The sequence below is a fragment of the Vulpes vulpes genome, chromosome 3, assembly GCF_048418805.1.
Source record: "Vulpes vulpes isolate BD-2025 chromosome 3, VulVul3, whole genome shotgun sequence".
NCBI lineage: Eukaryota > Metazoa > Chordata > Mammalia > Carnivora > Canidae > Vulpes > Vulpes vulpes.
The window spans coordinates 7,686,636-7,693,860 of NC_132782.1; positions in this window are offsets into that span (position 1 = coordinate 7,686,636).

A 7,225-nucleotide genomic window follows, 5' to 3' on the forward strand; every position below is an offset into this window, starting at 1 on the left:
AACTGACCTGGGCTTACGCGTAAACACAGTGACCCAAAGCAACCAGTCACTTGAGAAAAGACATAAATTTCAATGTCTGCATCATAAACACTTGTTTAAAGTATTTTATTTAAGATTTTATTTTTTTAAGTAATCTCAAACCTACATTCCTTAGATCAAGAGTCACTGCCTTTACCGCCTGAGCCAACCAGGTGCTTCAGGTTTGTATTTTTATATCATTATTGCTGAGTATAAAACTAATGTGTTTATTGTGAAAATTATGGCAATAATGTAAGAAAAATCGCCCATAGCCCAACTAGTTAGAGATAGTCATTGTCAATATTTTTAAGTATATCATTACAGTGTATTTTTCTGTGCAGTAATTAAAAATAATTAGAATACATAGCATCTTATTTGTAATCTATACTTTTTTACTTAAAATAAATCACAAATATTTTCCCATGTCATTAAATGTTTGTTACCAAAATTATTTTCTATAACTATATAGTACACCATAGTTTACCTAAGAAGTTCTCTAACTCTATATTTAGTGGTTTCTAATTTTCCTACATTATAAACAATGCTACGATGAACATCTCTGTAGACAATACTTGCATACATCTACAATTATATCCTCCATACTAATTCTCAAAAGGGGAATTTCAGGGTCAAGAAATTTTTTCAGAATACATAAGGCCTAAATATCTTCCAGAATGGAAGGGTATGAAGGTGTCCATTTATCTGTATGTTACCAGGTTTTTAATCTACTGTGATGCTTTAAAAACATCTTTGTTCTTCTAGTTTTTACTTTGGCTCAAAAATTTTTAATATATTTTAGGTTTATTTGCTATTTATATTGTTTCATAGTGGCTTGCTTTTTTTCTCTACATCATTCATTTTTTTCTCTGGAGAGAAAAAATGTTTTTATTTTTAATTAATTTCTGAGAGTTTTTTTATATAATAAGCATAATAACACTGTGCCATACATTTTATTTATCCAAGGTAATATTGTGTCATTAACTTTTCCATTTTTAAAAAAAAATTTTTTTAAGTAAACTCTACACCCAGTGTAGAGGTCAAGAGTCACATGCTCCACAGACTGAGCCAGCCAGGTGTCCTGATTTTTTTCATTTTTAAATGATCAATTTCTCAAAAGTTTTCATTAAACTCTCTGCCCATGCTTGTGGATTTAGAAAATACTCCTTATGAAGATTATATATCCCATTTATATTTGCTGCTACATATTTGATAACTCTGGTTTGGTTTGTTTTTTGTTTTGATTTCATGCACTTAATGCTTTAAGCAAACTGCACTTTATTTTGTCTTATCATATGAGGTGATGATTTGATCATTTCTTTCCGGTTGTTTAGCAATTGTCCCTGAATATTTGTTGAATGATATACTTCTTTCCTATGGACTTAAAAAGATTTCAAATCAAACTGAAAGAATTTATGTTCCAGAGTCAACTCCTGAGATTAATTTCTGCTCCTCTGATTTCTCTATTCTTCTACCTTTATCACAATATTTTGATTATATATTCTTACATCTGATATTGCAAGTCTCTCTTTGGTATTTTCCCCCCAAAAGTAGTCTTTGTTATTCTTGCTTACTTATTCTTTATACATTTCAGAATTACTTTATCAAGTTACAAAAATCACTTGCGAGCATATGTTTTCTTATGGAAAAATGCCCAAGATACATTAAGTGGAAAAAGCAAGTTGTAGAACAGTATAGATGATATTATCCCTCCTGTATTTAAAGTCAGCAAAAGCATAGACGTGTATAGCAGTGCCCATGCATATGTAGATATGTGCCTTATAGACACATAAAAAATTTCTGAAAGAATAAACAAAAAGAATTCTTGACAATAGTTACCCTTGGGGTGTGGGAATGAACATTGTGGGGAAGAGGAACTTTTCCTTTTTACCACAAAGTAGTCCTTTTAGGCAGTTTGGAATTAAAAACTCACCTGAAGTTCTAAACAGAATTGCATTATTATTATTTTTTAAGATTATATTTATCTACTTGAGAGAGAGAGCACAAGCTAGGGGGAGAGGCAGAGGGAGAGGGAGAAGCAGACTCCCCACTGAGCAGGGAGCCCGACGACCAGGGGCTGCATCCCAGGGCCCCAGGACCATGACCGGAGCTGAAGGCAGAAATTCAACCAACTGAGCCACCCCGGTGCCCCAGAATTGTATTCAACTTATAAATGAATCGGGACACTTTTATATAATATTGTCATTATCCCACATAGGAACTGTTTGTGAAAATTTCTGTGTCCCTCAGGTAAGTTTTTTAATTGTTCTCAGATGGATCCTACACAAGCTCTGTGGTTTATTATACCTTGATTTTTTTTTTTTTAAGATTTTATTTGTTTATTCATGAGAGACAGAGAGAGAGGCAGAGACACAGGCAGAGGGAGAAGCAGGCTCCATGAAGGGAGCCTGATGTGGGACTCGATCCTGGAACCCTGGGATCATGCCCTGAGCCAAAGGCAGATGCTCAACCCCTGAGCTACCGAGAGTCCCTACCTTGATTTTATATACCTATACATACCTAATTATATATCTATATCTATAGATTGATATACAGAAATATAAATATACAATAAAATAAATATATATTGCATAACTGTGATTGTTTGTAAAGTTAATTTGTCTCATTGAAGACTCCTAATTGTTTTTTTCTTTCTTTAAATAATTGATTTCTTTAGTTTTCTTAACTTGAACTTTAAAAATAATCCTAAAATAATTGGTCAGCTCAATTTGGTCCATTTAAGTTTGGGCTAAAGTGATTGGTTTATGTACAAATACTCTGATTTTACTCAAAGTAATTGTTTTTATCTATATGCTTTTTTTTTAATCATGTAAACATGGCTTAAGAAAATTGCAATTATGAGGAATATTCTAAAGTATAAGTGACTGCAGAATACAATACCTGTCATTATTTGAAATGAAATGCAAAGGAGTAATGAACAAAAATAATTATTAGTATAGATAGGATTTCCATGAATAATTTATGAGGACCTAGACAAGGAAGAAATAAGAGATATGACCTATTTTGAATCCTGTAGACTTTTTTCCATATTTGTATTAGAAGATACTGCCATTTTAAATATTTTTTTCTCTTTAAAAAGGAAGGTGTTTTATTGCTCTTATTCCTGACTATAAATATATAATATTCTCATTGTAAGAAGCATTCAAATATTATAGAAAAAAAGAGACTTCCTTATGTGAATTCAGCTACAAACCTATCATCCAGAAAAAAATACTATTATTAGTATTTTGCCTGGGATGCCTGGGTGGCTCAGCAGTTGAGCGTCTGCCTTCAGCTCGGGACATGATCCCAGAGTTCCGGGATCGAGTCCCACATCCCCGGGCTCCCCTCGAGGAGCCTGCTTCTCCCTCTGCCTGTGTCTCTGCCTCTTTCCGTGTGTCTCTCATGAATAAATAAATAAAATCCTTTAAAAAATAGTATTTTGTCTATTCTTCAAGAATTAATTTTATTCATATATATTTCATATATTTATAAAATGAGACCATACTGTGCATATTGTTTAATAGCTCCTTTTTTTCTTGTAATGTATAATTACTGCTGCCGTTTAATGTCCATAAATGCAGATCTTCATAATTCTTAATGGCTGCCATTAAAATGTATATTTTATCTCATGGTGTTTCACAATTTGATCAGTCTTCCATCGATTAACACTTAGGCACTTTCCAATATTTTACAACGAATATTCTAAAAACATCTTTTCACATTTGACACATAATTTCCTTAAGAAGTAGAAATGCTAGATCAACAAGTCTGCACAATTTTAAGACTTTTGATGCATACAGCCAAACTGGCCCCCAAAATGTCATAGTGATCTTGCTTTCAAGCCTTTCTGTTATTGAATTTTGTGACATATTTTTTAAATCTTTTATAATCTGATAGGTGACAAATGGTTTTTCATTGTTCTTTTAATTTCCAGATTTTGATTACAAAGGAGATTTATTGTGTTTCACATGTTTATGATCTATTGTTATTTCCATATTTGTTTGTGAGTTAGCTATTCTATCCTTTCCAGGTTTTCTTCTGGAGCATATCGTATTGTTATTGACTTGTAAATGGCTCCTTTAAGATTAAGAAGATTAATCCTTTGTTATATCCACATATTTCAGTATATCATTAGTCTTTTTACCTTCTTTGCGTCATTTTTGGCATATAAACTCTTTATGTGATCAAATTTGCAAATTATTATTTCATTTAATATCTTTGGTATCATTCTTAGACATTCTGTATGACAAGATTAGTAAGAAAAGATTCTCATATGTTTTATTCCAACTGTATTTATGTTTTCATATTTTGCAGTTATATCTTTAACTCATATAGATTTTCTTTTTTAAGATAGAGCTCTAACCATATTTTTTTCCAAATGATTAATGTTACCACAGTTTTGAGCAACCAATAATTTTCCCACTGTTTTTTTAAAAAATATTTTATTTATTACCTTGACAGAGAGAGAGAGAGCACAAGCAAGGGGAGCTGCAGAGCGAGAGGAAGAAGCAGGCTCCCCACTAAGCAGGGAGTCCAATGTGGGGCTTAATCCCAGACCCTGGATTCATGGTCTGAGATGAGGGCAGACACTTAGCTTACTGAGCCATCCAGGCACCCCTCTAACTTCTTAGATATATTGTAATCTAGTTGTTCCAGATTTTATTTTTATCTTCAGTTTCATTTATCTGTATTAGCATGATCTGTATTCATGAGATTCTGAGAATATTGTTCAGGTTTTGCAACAATAGTGCTGTGTAACAAACACTCCCCCAAATCTCAATGGTCCACAACAACAAACATTTATTTCTTTTTCATGGGTCTTTGGGTTAACTGTGACATTCCAGAATTCTGCTAGATGTGGACTTTGCTACAGGCTTCTGGTCAGCCTTATGACTATTTTACATGCCTCTTTTGTTAGAGCATATTCTTCTCATGATAAATGGCAAGAGCTCAAGAAGGCTGGCAAAATTTTGGCCATACTCCTTAAATCTCAACTCAGCATATTCTCTTTTCCATCCACACTCCATTGCTCAGTCCAAGCCCTAGGTGAATGGCAAAGGAAAATATATTGCCTTCCCAGGAAAGGCATGTTAAGGACTTGGAGAAAATGAAAACTTATAAACAAAAAATACTAAATACCTCGCTGAGCTAGTTATAATTTTAAAACTCCAGGTTTTTCACTGTTAAATGTGTTAATTGTGAAGATTCAATAATATAAATCATAAGTTATTGGCATCTAGTAATTCAATAGATGTGTATCTGCTTCCTCACCATACACTATAGCTTTACAATATACCTTAATATGTAAAAGGGCAGATTACCTCCTACACCGTCACTCTTTTTTTTTTTTTTAAGATTTTATTTATTTATTCTCATGAGAGACACAGAGAGGCAGAGACACAAGCAGAGGGAGTAGTAGACTCCTCTCAGGGAGCCTGAATCAGGATTCCATCTGAGGACCCTGGGATCACAACCTTAGGCAGAGGCAGATGCTCAATCACTGAGCCATCCAAGTGCCTCTATCATTCATTCTTTCTTTTTTTTTTTTTTAAGATTTTTATTTATTTATTCATAGAGACACAGAGAGAGAGAGAGAGGCAGAGACACAGGCAGAGGGAGAAGCAGGCTCCATGCAGGGAGCCCGACCTGGGACTTGATTCCAGGCCTTCAGTATCACACCCCAGGCTGCCGGCAGCGCTAAACCGCCGCACCACAGGGGCTGCCCTCTGTCACTCTTTTTTAACAGCATTTTTCTAACTACACCATTTTTTCCAGGGAAATAAACAATCTTTTTATTCTATCACATGTGTTCGTATCATTAATAACTGAAAAAAAAATCTCAATCATACTACTTTTAGAATGATGAGCATTTGTTTCAAGGCCTTACCAAGAAGGGACTGAGGAATTACTCTTAAGACTCATAATAATCAACATATTATCTGTTTATTAAAAAAAAGTCAAAGCAATACCGCACAAATTTTCAAATGATATTAAATTAATTATGGTGCTTGGTATCCTGAAAAAAATAAATTATAATTCAACTTAGGATAATGATCATGTTTTTGAAAATGATACTCAAAGGAAGTGCAAGTTACATTCATAATCATTCAGTACAATATAGGATTGTAAAGAGTGTCAGGGCGAAAGGACAGAAGAAACAGACTTGAAGATTTATCTAAAAGTATAAATAGTCAATGTGGGAGAAAACAAACATGATTTTTATGATTTCCTAAATATTTTTAAACATGGAAGGGAAAATTTCTCCTCTGTATCATATGTTAATTACATTTTTGTTTGAAAATCATTTTCTGTTTGGGATCACATTTTTTAATTTATTTTTATTTTGTTTAAAGATTTTACTTTTTTTTATTCATGAGAGACACAGAGAGAGAAAGGCAGAGACATAGGCAGAGAGAGAAGCAGGCTCCATGCAGGAAACCCGATGCAGGACTCGATCCCAGGACTCCAGGATCATGCTCTGGGCCAAAGGCAGATGCTCAACCGATGAGCCACCCAGGCATCCTAGGATCACATTTTTCAAAAAGATGTATGTATTTATTTGAGAGAGACAGCACATGTGCACGTGGGGGGAGAACGAAGGGGGCAGGACAGAGGGAGAGAGCATCTCAAGCAGACTCCCTGCTGAGCACCAGAGGCAGTGCTCATGACCCTGAGATCATGACCTGAGCACCAAAATCAAGAGTTAGAAGCTCAACCAAATAAGCCACCCTGGCACCTCTGGGATCACATCTGTAAAGGAAGTGACAAAACTGATGAGAACTCAAAGGACAGAAAAAAGCTAAAGAGATTTGATTTAAGTCCTTGAGAAAAGCTAAAGGGGTTGGCATTATTCAGTTGTAAAAGGCTAACATGTGACTTGGTTAGTATTCAACGGCAAAATTTATTTTCAGAGAAAGGATGTTGAACAGGAGTCCTCTATGTCTAAATAAGAACAGAATTTTTTTTTATTACAACAGTTTGATGTGACTTTTTTTTAAAAGATTATATTTTTAAATAACCTCTTTTTATTTTTAAATAACCCAACAAGGGGCTGCAGCTCACAATCCTAGTATCAAAAGTTGTGTGCTCTACCTACTGAGCCAGCTAGGTGCTCCTCATGTGACTTTTATAAGGTAGCAGTGATTGTTAGATCAAGGAAACACTAAAGATAAATACCAAGAAAGTTTTTTTTATTTCGTTTCCTAGA